Source organism: Sinocyclocheilus rhinocerous, unplaced genomic scaffold (genome assembly GCF_001515625.1).
Source record: "Sinocyclocheilus rhinocerous isolate Xijiao unplaced genomic scaffold, SAMN03320098_v1.1 scaffold628, whole genome shotgun sequence".
In the NCBI taxonomy this organism is placed as follows: domain Eukaryota; kingdom Metazoa; phylum Chordata; class Actinopteri; order Cypriniformes; family Cyprinidae; genus Sinocyclocheilus; species Sinocyclocheilus rhinocerous.
In genome coordinates this window covers 427,241-439,497 of record NW_015650779.1, presented here as the reverse complement: position 1 = coordinate 439,497, position 12,257 = coordinate 427,241, and the positions used below count along the sequence as shown (strand labels likewise).

Here is a 12,257-nt window from a genome sequence, read left to right as displayed (position 1 = left end):
GTGACGTAGACATGTGGGGCGTGTTAGAACGAGACGTAGGTAGACGTGGTTGACTCTTAACTTTTATAAAGAATATCTCTTTGGATTTGAGACTTTAGTCTTTGCAACTTTACAGATCTTCTTTATGCACCAAGAGCTTGTAACACTTCAAAGAGAAAGGAAAAATTGAAATCGCATCATATGACCCCTTTAAATAAAGATTTGTTCTGATAACTACACATCATTGTTGTCATGTACAACCACAAAACTCATAAACATCATAGAAATTACTATCTCCAACATAAGTGTTTCTCTTTACTGAAAAACTTTACTCTCCTGCTAATGCTAATGATTTTAACGAGTTATGTCCAAACACACCAGTTAAGACTTAGGGGGATTGAACATAGTTAAGTTGTGACAAAATGTTGTGTCGTGTTGCTTTAGCTCATTTTTATTTAACATTTTAACATCGTGCCTAAGTAAATACAGACAAATTCCTTAATTGTGTGTAGAGTCAGTCCCAAACACAAAACACAGTTAATAAAGTGCTAAACAATGCAATGTTTTGGTGTTTCTCACAAATGTAATGGAGAAATATGAATGCCAACAGCTCCGTGGTATCATTTTATGAAGCTTCTGGTCAGTCAGTGTCAGAGATGAGCAGTAATTTAATTAAATGTATTTGAAATACGTATTAAATTACTAAATACGTATCTTGTCATTTGTATTTTGCTGGGGGGAAAAAATCAAAAGTAATTTGTAATTAAATACTTTGAGAGACAGTGTTTTGTATTTGAAATACTTGAAATATATAATCAAGTAGTTCATTTTATTCTCAGATAATACAATATCTTTCTTCACCAAAAAAACTAGTGCTGTCAAACGATTAATCGCGATTAATCGTATCCAAAATAAGCTTTGTTTACATAATATATGTGTACTGTGTTTATTTATTATGTATATATAAATACACACACATACATATTTTGAAAATATTTACATGTATATACATTTATATATTTATATTATTATATTTTATAAATATATTTACTATATAAACATAACATTTGTCTTAAATATATACAACCATGTGTGTGTGTATTTATATATACATAATAAATATACACAGTACTACACACACATATATTATGTAAACAAAAACTTTTATTTTTGAATGCGATTAATCACGATTAATCATTTGACAGCACTACAAAAAACAATACGATTTATTTATTTAACACACCAAGCTTCTTATTTAAATTTCCTTGCATTTGTACGTAACACACATGTACACACAAATACCATATAATTTTTATTTTGTATATTGTGTTCTTTCAAAAAAAATGATATATTATTATTTCCTATTTACTTATTCTATATTTTATTATCTGTGTCTTGTCTTGTCACTGTCATTCTGTTTGTGCTGTGGAAGCCTCTGTCACCATTACAAACTCCTTGTATGAGAAAACATACCAGCAATAAAGCTCTTTCTTCACCTGTGTTAATAGCTCTGCCAACTATAGCCTATCATATATGCAGTGTTTTAAATGCGTAAAATTAAAAATGCGTTTTAATGCTCTCGTGAACACAATGCAGATCCATATGTTCATAAATAAAGTTGTAAATTGTTTTATTGTGCAAACAAAGCACTCGTGTTGCTTAATAAAATTGAGGTTAAACCACTGAAGTCACATACTTTAACGATGTCTTTCCTACCGTTCTGGGCTTTAAATGTGTAAGTTGCATTACTGCCTATGGAGGGAAAGCTCTCGGATTTCATCAAAAAGATCTCCATTTGTGTTCAGAAGAGGAACGAAGGTCTTACGGCTGTGAAACGACACAAGGGTGAGTAATTAATAATAATAAAAAAATATAAAAAATAATATTATTATTATTATAATTAATGACAGAATTTCCATTTTTGGGTGAAATAAACCTTTAATTCGTCCATGGTTCCAACTGTAAAAACTGGCTAAGTATGTATTAAAATATATACTATCAGATATTGCTCACTGAATGTTATTACAGGACAGAAGAAAAAGTTAGTTACTTGTTTCTATAGAAAAACTGCAGGACTGCCTAATTTTTGACATGCATATAAAGAAACATGAAAAAATAAAGTGTAGAAATGCTTGATGGCATTCAAGTAAACAGAAATTAGAAGAAATATGGATCAATATTTTGTATATATTGTCTAGTGTTAGGGTTAAAGAATATGTTGTTTATAAATATGTTTATAAGTTGTTCAAGGACTGGAAAGCTCTTTTCTCTTATCTAAATGTAATGGCACTGTCTCTTGCACTTTATGGCTTGTAAATATTGTTTGTATTTTTGTATTTTCAAATGACAAATTTCTTGTATTTTAATTAAATACATTTCTCACACCAGTATTTTTGTATTTTAATTAAATACATTTGATGAGCTTGTATTTGTAACTGAAATACTTTTGGATGTAATTGTGCCCATCTCTGGTCAGTGTTTTCTCTCTGAATTAAAGTTTGGTTCACTTCGGTTCTTTTCACACTACACAGATTTAATTAGAAAATTTGTAAAAACTGTAAAAGAATAAAATAAAATAAAAAGTTGTGAAAAATGTTACACATTTTACAGGAATTAGGTTGTAGGATGCGCTTGTCACTATAGTACAGAATGGCATTAATCACTCACAACATCATGTAGTGTGTATAAAAACAGACTAGCTGTTAATGCAGTGACATAATTAAAAGCACGAGACAGTCCATGGAGATCATGCAGCTTAATGAGCATAAATCACACGCATCTGTTGACAGCAGTTTACTGACAATTGCCGAGTGATAGTGCTAAAGAAGCTTAGTCACATAGGTTTTCACACCTCTGGGATTTTTTTAGATTTGATGTAAAGGTCAGAGTTTGAGCCGAATAGGGGACTAAATATGCCTGTTCAATACAAAATTTCAATACAGAGTTTCTCGCTGAGAAATTGCTTGCTTTACTCCTCGTCTCTTACTGAACAGCATCCGCGCCTGTCAGCTTTGCTCTGAATTTTCGACATTGCAACTGGCATGTTATTCTGTTACAGCGTTCCTTTTCTTATTTGCTATCTAGTGGACAATAAAAATGCATCCAGACGTTCTCAAACTGAATTTTTTATAGTGCATTTTATAGGTTTTGATTCACGGCTAATGCATCTTTATTGAAAATGAAGATCCAATTGAAGCGTTCGCGTCAACTTTTTCGCCTTTTGGTTAAATTGGTGTTTATCGCTGTGGCAGATGGCAACCTTTCTACTTCATATATCTAATTCAGAGATGCATGCGAGCTTCTTGTAAGCCTGCTTTAATAACAACGTTATTGAGCTTGAAACTATAAATAAGGGAGTGGAAGGGTGTGGGCATTGTCAATTTACAGCAAGTTTCCCTGATTTCCCCTGGGTGTGTGTTGTTAATCTAATGCAGGATGGCATTGTGGACAACAGGGAATCCTAAAGGCCTTTTCATATGCAGTCCAGCACTCTGGCTTTTGAAACGTGACCCATTTGTGAGCAGATTTCACAGGGGCTAGGCGTGTACGATTTTTATCATCTGCAATAATATCGGAAGTGTTGTTGTAACGATATGCGAGCTGACATTATCGAGTATGTCACTCACTTTGCAGAAAACAAAAAACACGTCTTGAAAATCCAAAAGCATTCGTGATGAAGCCTATTAGAATGCAGTTAGAATGTTCCTATTAATCAAATTATGAAAGCAAAAAATATGGGGTTTTGTTTTTTACATTCATACAGTTAAGTAATATCACAACATCACGGTGAGCGTGATCGCAAATGTTTATACAACAGTTCAGCAAACAAGAAGTTAATATCGAGTGGGTTACATTTTAGACAAAAAATGGTCTGGTTTTTTTTTTTTTCTTCTGTTTTGCAGATGACGGAGCAAAGCATTTGTGCGTCTCAGAGCAACACTGTGGTGTTTTGTTTTTTTTAATTAATCTGTTTTTGAACCAACCATTTGAGTCAATGATTCAATGATCAATTCATAAAGACAGTTTCTAAATGAATCAGCTGTTTATTACTTGCTTTGTTTCTAAACGAATCAGCCATTTTGAACAAATTGTTTGAGTCAATGAATCAATGATCAATTCATAAAGACAGTCACTTGCTTTGTTTCTGAATGAATCAGCCGTTTAAAACTTGCTTTGTTTCTAAACGAATCAGCCATTTTGAACGAATTGTTTGAGTCAATGAATCAATGATCAATTCATAAAGACAGTCACTTGCTTTGTTTCTGAATGAATCAGCCGTTTTGAACGAATTGTTTGAATGAATCATTTAATTAATCATTTAATGAATCATTTGCTGCCACATACAGGCAGTTTTAGTGTCATATTTATTTACCCATGACCCAATTAAATTAATTTACCCAAATTAAATACGGTAAATATAGAGATATCATTTTTTTGTCAATATCGCACACCCCTATTCACACCTGCACTCACCCGCAGGACCATCCGTTCACAGGCGTCCTGTGCACGAGCACAGAAAGCCCTTTTTTTTTCATGCCTCTCTCCTTCCCCGTCAGATCCAGACCAGCTTTTCTGTCTCTCTGCACACCATAACTGGGAGCCAAGCCTTACATTAAATCTGTGTTTCTGCATAACGGGGCCTCTGGTGTTTTTTTCTGGGCTGCTGGGCCTCTCTGTCTCTCTCTTTTGCTCTCCTTGCAGAGCAAGTGCTTTATTGCCTTATACAGGCAAATGCAGCTATACTCTTTTATCTCTCTGTGTGCATATATATATAAAACACCAGATCTGAACGCACATCAGAGTCTGCTAAAACTGGTCTGATGTTACAACGCTCAGTTATTGATCAGCCATTATGCTATTTCTTGTTAGTAGTGTTTGCTTAGACATCACTATTATTATTGCTCATACTTAGGGTTGATGATTTGAGCAGACCTTAAATATGAAACTTTTGTGCATAAGTCAGACATTAATGATACCTTAGACATTAATAATACATTAGATTACACTCAGTTAATGTTATTGGATGATTTCACTGATGAGTCTGCGGATTCCACCTAACAACCACCGAAAACATCCTAGAAACCACTTATCAACAGCCTGGTAAGCAACTAGAACTCCCTGGCAAACAGCAGGCAATGGTCTAGTAACTACATAGCAACTCCCTAGCAACAGCTTAGTAATTAACTAGAGGACCTACAGCCTAGTAACTACTTAGAACACTCTAACAACAGCCAGAACACCCTAGCAACCACCTAGCAATGGCCTAGTAACTACTTAGAACGCTCTAGCAACAGCCAGAACACCCTAGCAACCACCTAGCAATGGCCTAGTAACTACTTAGAACACTCTAGCAACAGCCAGAACACCCTAGCAACCACCTAGCAATGGCCTAGTATCTACTTAGAACACCCTAGCAACAGCCGAAACACCCTGGCAACCTCCTAGTAATCAACTAGAACACCTTGGCAACCACCTAATAATGGTCTAGTACTTACAACACCCTAGAAACAGCCAGAACACCCCGGTAACCACCTAGCAATGGCCTAGTAACTAACTCCATAGCAAAAGTTTAGTAATTAAATAGAGGATCCTGGCAACCACTTTGCTGTGGCCTACTATCTACTTGAAACACCCTAGCAACAGCCAAAACACCATAGCAACCACCTAGAAATGGCCTAATATCTACTTCGAACACCCTAGCAACAGCCTAGCAATGGCCTAGTATCTACTTAGAACACCCTAGCAACATCAAGAACACCCTAGCAACCACCTAGCAATGGCCTAGTAATTTCATACAACTCCATAGCAACAGTTTAGTAATTAACTAGAGGATCCTGGCAACCACCTTGCTGTGGCCTACTATCTACTTGGAACACCCTAGCAACAGCCAAAACACCCTAGCAACCACCTAGCAATGGCTTAATATCTACATAGAACACCCCTAGCAACAGCCTAGCAATGGCCAAGTATCCACTTAGAAAACCCTAGCAACATCCAGAACAGCCTAGCAATGGCCAAGTATCCACTTAGAACACCTTAGCAACATCCAGAACACCCTAGCAACCACCTAGCAATGGCCTAGTATCTACCAAGAACAACCTATAGCAACGGCCTAGTTATCAACTAGAAGACCCTGGCAACCACCTAGCAACTGTTAGTAACTACTTAGAATACCCTAGCAACAGCCAGAACACCCTGACAACCACCTAGTAACAGTATACTAACTACTTTGAACACCCTAGCAACTACCTAGAGCACCCTAGCAACAGCCAGAACACCCTGGCAACCACCTAGTAACAGTGTAGTAGCTACTTAGAGCACACAAGCAATGGCCTAGTAATTAACAAGAAGACCCTGGCAACCATGTAGCAACAGTCTAGTGACAAGGACACCTGATGGAGTTGCGTTTGGGTTGAGATGGGTGCCGCTCGTGTGAAATCTTGTATGCAGCGTTTTCGTCTTTTCTTTCTTCGGCTAATGAATATTGCTCACGTCAGTCATTCTTCATTAGCGCACGTATCCTGACAGCGAGAGCTTTGTTTGTTTGTTTGCACCTCTGCGCTCCTGTGCAGTGACCCGCCTAAAACAATAAAGACGACGGCATCTGAAGATCAGCATCATCAAGTCCCGTTTCTGTTTTCATAAAGGGCCAAACATGACAGGCAGTGGCACTTGCCAAGCAACTCCATAGCGGGCATCCTGCCCTTTGCCAAGAGCCATGTCCAAGGGTCGGGTGCCAGCATTGAGCTAATGCCCGATTAGTTCAGAGGCAATCCCAGCATCCTTTCCAAATGAGCACCGATGTTGTCCAAAGCTCTGGGATCCCAGATATTTCCAATAACACATGTCAAAGGTCAAAACCATCTGGTGGTAATACTCCATAAACTGGTCCAGATGGAACTGGCAGGATTTTTCTGTGAGGAAATGTGGAAAATTCAACTGAATGGATTTAAAGGTATAGTTCACCCAAAAATGAAAATTCTGTCATCATTTACTCACACTGTTGTTCCAAACCTGTATGATCTGTTGAACACAAAAGAGATATATTTTAAAGAATGTTTGTAAGCAAACAGTTGCTGGTAGCCATTGACTTCCATAGTATATTCCCCTATTTCTGAAGAATTTTGGTAACCAAATAATTGCTGGTAGCCATTGATATCCATAGTATATTTTTCCCCAATTTTTGAAACATTTTGGTAACCAAACAGTTGCTGGTAGCCATTGACTTCCATAGTAATGTTTTTGTTTGTTTGTTTGTTTGTTTGTTTTGTTTTTGAAGAATGTTGGTAACCACACAGTTGCTGGTAGCCATTGACTTCCATTGTTTTGTTTTGTTTTTGAAGAATGTTGGTAACTACACAGTTGCTGGTAGCCATTGACTTCCATAGTAATGTTTTTGTTTGTTTGTTTGTTTGTTTGTTTTGTTTTTGAAGAATGTTGGTAACCACACAGTTGCTGGTAGCCATTGACTTCCATTGTTTTGTTTTGTTTTTGAAGAATGTTGGTAACTACACAGTTGCTGGTAGCCATTGACTTCCATAGTAATGTTTTTGTTTGTTTGTTTGTTTGTTTGTTTTGTTTTTGAAGAATGTTGGTAACCACACAGTTGCTGGTAGCCATTGACTTCCATTGTTTTGTTTTGTTTTTGAAGAATGTTGGTAACTACACAGTTGCTGGTAGCCATTGACTTCCATAGTAATGTTTTTGTTTGTTTGTTTGTTTGTTTGTTTTGTTTTTGAAGAATGTTGGTAACCACACAGTTGCTGGTAGCCATTGACTTCCATTGTTTTGTTTTGTTTTTGAAGAATGTTGGTAACTACACAGTTGCTGGTAGCCATTGACTTCCATAGTAATGTTTTTGTTTGTTTGTTTGTTTGTTTGTTTTGTTTTTGAAGAATGTTGGTAACCACACAGTTGCTGGTAGCCATTGACTTCCATTGTTTTGTTTTGTTTTTGAAGAATGTTGGTAACTACACAGTTGCTGGTAGCCATTGACTTCCATAGTAATGTTTTTGTTTGTTTGTTTGTTTGTTTGTTTTGTTTTTGAAGAATGTTGGTAACCACACAGTTGCTGGTAGCCATTGACTTCCATTGTTTTGTTTTGTTTTTGAAGAATGTTGGTAACTACACAGTTGCTGGTAGCCATTGACTTCCATAGTAATGTTTTTGTTTGTTTGTTTGTTTGTTTGTTTTGTTTTTGAAGAATGTTGGTAACCACACAGTTGCTGGTAGCCATTGACTTCCATTGTTTTGTTTTGTTTTTGAAGAATGTTGGTAACTACACAGTTGCTGGTAGCCATTGACTTCCATAGTAATGTTTTTGTTTGTTTGTTTGTTTGTTTGTTTTGTTTTTGAAGAATGTTGGTAACCACACAGTTGCTGGTAGCCATTGACTTCCATTGTTTTGTTTTGTTTTTGAAGAATGTTGGTAACTACACAGTTGCTGGTAGCCATTGACTTCCATAGTAATGTTTTTGTTTGTTTGTTTGTTTGTTTGTTTTGTTTTTGAAGAATGTTGGTAACCACACAGTTGCTGGTAGCCATTGACTTCCATTGTTTTGTTTTGTTTTTGAAGAATGTTGGTAACTACACAGTTGCTGGTAGCCATTGACTTCCATAGTAATGTTTTTGTTTGTTTGTTTGTTTGTTTGTTTTGTTTTTGAAGAATGTTGGTAACCACACAGTTGCTGGTAGCCATTGACTTCCATTGTTTTGTTTTGTTTTTGAAGAATGTTGGTAACTACACAGTTGCTGGTAGCCATTGACTTCCATAGTAATGTTTTTGTTTGTTTGTTTGTTTGTTTGTTTTGTTTTTGAAGAATGTTGGTAACCACACAGTTGCTGGTAGCCATTGACTTCCATTGTTTTGTTTTGTTTTTGAAGAATGTTGGTAACTACACAGTTGCTGGTAGCCATTGACTTCCATAGTAATGTTTTTGTTTGTTTGTTTGTTTGTTTGTTTTGTTTTTGAAGAATGTTGGTAACCACACAGTTGCTGGTAGCCATTGACTTCCATTGTTTTGTTTTGTTTTTGAAGAATGTTGGTAACTACACAGTTGCTGGTAGCCATTGACTTCCATAGTAATGTTTTTGTTTGTTTGTTTGTTTGTTTGTTTTGTTTTTGAAGAATGTTGGTAACCACACAGTTGCTGGTAGCCATTGACTTCCATTGTTTTGTTTTGTTTTTGAAGAATGTTGGTAACTACACAGTTGCTGGTAGCCATTGACTTCCATAGTAATGTTTTTGTTTGTTTGTTTGTTTGTTTGTTTTGTTTTTGAAGAATGTTGGTAACCACACAGTTGCTGGTAGCCATTGACTTCCATTGTTTTGTTTTGTTTTTGAAGAATGTTGGTAACTACACAGTTGCTGGTAGCCATTGACTTCCATAGTAATGTTTTTGTTTGTTTGTTTGTTTGTTTGTTTTGTTTTTGAAGAATGTTGGTAACCACACAGTTGCTGGTAGCCATTGACTTCCATTGTTTTGTTTTGTTTTTGAAGAATGTTGGTAACTACACAGTTGCTGGTAGCCATTGACTTCCATAGTAATGTTTTTGTTTGTTTGTTTGTTTGTTTGTTTTGTTTTTGAAGAATGTTGGTAACCACACAGTTGCTGGTAGCCATTGACTTCCATTGTTTTGTTTTGTTTTTGAAGAATGTTGGTAACTACACAGTTGCTGGTAGCCATTGACTTCCATAGTAATGTTTTTGTTTGTTTGTTTGTTTGTTTGTTTTGTTTTTGAAGAATGTTGGTAACCACACAGTTGCTGGTAGCCATTGACTTCCATTGTTTTGTTTTGTTTTTGAAGAATGTTGGTAACTACACAGTTGCTGGTAGCCATTGACTTCCATAGTAATGTTTTTGTTTGTTTGTTTGTTTGTTTGTTTTGTTTTTGAAGAATGTTGGTAACCACACAGTTGCTGGTAGCCATTGACTTCCATTGTTTTGTTTTGTTTTTGAAGAATGTTGGTAACTACACAGTTGCTGGTAGCCATTGACTTCCATAGTAATGTTTTTGTTTGTTTGTTTGTTTGTTTGTTTTGTTTTTGAAGAATGTTGGTAACCACACAGTTGCTGGTAGCCATTGACTTCCATTGTTTTGTTTTGTTTTTGAAGAATGTTGGTAACTACACAGTTGCTGGTAGCCATTGACTTCCATAGTAATGTTTTTGTTTGTTTGTTTGTTTGTTTGTTTTGTTTTTGAAGAATGTTGGTAACCACACAGTTGCTGGTAGCCATTGACTTCCATTGTTTTGTTTTGTTTTTGAAGAATGTTGGTAACTACACAGTTGCTGGTAGCCATTGACTTCCATAGTAATGTTTTTGTTTGTTTGTTTGTTTGTTTGTTTTGTTTTTGAAGAATGTTGGTAACCACACAGTTGCTGGTAGCCATTGACTTCCATTGTTTTGTTTTGTTTTTGAAGAATGTTGGTAACTACACAGTTGCTGGTAGCCATTGACTTCCATAGTAATGTTTTTGTTTGTTTGTTTGTTTGTTTGTTTTGTTTTTGAAGAATGTTGGTAACCACACAGTTGCTGGTAGCCATTGACTTCCATTGTTTTGTTTTGTTTTTGAAGAATGTTGGTAACTACACAGTTGCTGGTAGCCATTGACTTCCATAGTAATGTTTTTGTTTGTTTGTTTGTTTGTTTGTTTTGTTTTTGAAGAATGTTGGTAACCACACAGTTGCTGGTAGCCATTGACTTCCATTGTTTTGTTTTGTTTTTGAAGAATGTTGGTAACTACACAGTTGCTGGTAGCCATTGACTTCCATAGTATTTTTTCCATACTATGGAAGTCAATGGCTACCAGCAACTGTGTAGTTACCAACATTCTTCAAAAACAAAACAAAACAAAACAAAACAAAACAAAACAATGGAAGTCAATGGCTACCAGCAACTGTGTGGTTACCAACATTCTTCAAAAATGTTCTTCTGTGTTCAACAGGAGAAACAAACTTACACCGGTGTGGAACAACAGGTTTGGAACACAAGGTGAGTAAATGATGACTTTTCATTTTAGGGTTATCTATCCCTTTAAACATGTTAAAATGTGTTAAACAGAGCTGTGAGTACGACACAATCGGTGGCATAAAATAAATTAGCCAAAATACAAGTGTAATAAGATATTTTTCCATTTGAAACAGGAGATCCAATGAAAGAAGAAAAAACTTCAGAGTGGGACGTTTTTATCAGGAATTGATTGAATTGTGAAAAGTGTGTTACATACCAGAATGTTGCCAGGTGGTTGGAGGAGAGGTGTTGAAAAATAAGAGCGAAAAGACACTTTAAATGCAGAGCAAGCTATTACATTTTGATAAAAAAAATATTATTATTTATTTAGAATTAATATTTTATTCACAAGAATGTTGACTGCTGAATTGTGCAAGATAAGATCAGGATTGTGCATAAAAATTGGATTTTGTCCATTTTTCTTTCATGTTGACAGATAAACAACACCCAAAGGGAGGAGAACATACAGACCTCTATGAATGTCATGTGTTTGAATTCTCAGGAAATGTGTAGGCACAGATCTCATGTGGGAAAACAGGTGAAGAAAAGCCAAATGAGTGTGCTTAACTGGGCACTTTTTTAATAGAATAGTAATGAAATAATAGGCTGCTTAAGTGTACTTAAAGAGAGTTCTCTTTTATGACTATGTTTAAGTACAAATATCAAAAGTCACTTTGTAATAATGTCGAATTAAAAGTTCTTTTAAAGTACATTTTAAATCAATGTTTCAATAATCTTTTATCGTGTTTTAAAGAAGTACACTAATTTTAATGTGTTGACTAACATACTAAGGCACATCGATTAAACTGCAGTGTGATATTAATTTTAATATATTTTAAATGTACTAAATTGCAACTTCATTTTAAATGTGTAATTACAAATATATTTAAATACATGACATACAGTTTTCGATTGAAATGACATTAAAGTATATTTTAGTTGATCATAAATGCTTGTCAGTACATTCAGCAGTGCACTTTAACCATATTTCAACACTCTCATATCCTTTTACACTATACTACATTTTGATTTAATTGCACTTAAAATGTATTTAAGTGTCCAAATCATTACGTTAAGTTTGCATTTAAGTATAATCCTTTAATTGATAATACTTCTGTAATAAGTGCCAGTTTTAAAAGTATGCTAAAGTGCACTTCTTTTTCACATGGCAACCCTTAGGTCAGGATAATTGAGCTTCACCGTTTTTCTAGAGAGTGTGCGCTACATAGTTGTCAATTGAAAAAGGAGAACTTTTGGCATTTGGGC

The 12,257-nt window shown here is 35.4% G+C and overlaps 1 long non-coding RNA gene across 1 annotated transcript in view; it reads left to right on the top strand.

Moving 5' to 3' along the window:
* Positions 1-11,559, top strand: part of LOC107712595 (uncharacterized) — a 15,229-nt gene extending 3,670 nt beyond the window's left edge. Inside the window, exons 2-4 of the long non-coding RNA XR_001636804.1 lie at positions 10,927-10,973; positions 11,126-11,195; positions 11,428-11,559. This is a non-coding gene — a long non-coding RNA (uncharacterized LOC107712595). The remainder of the gene's footprint in view (positions 1-10,926; positions 10,974-11,125; positions 11,196-11,427) is intronic.
* Positions 11,560-12,257: the final 698 nt, after the last annotated feature.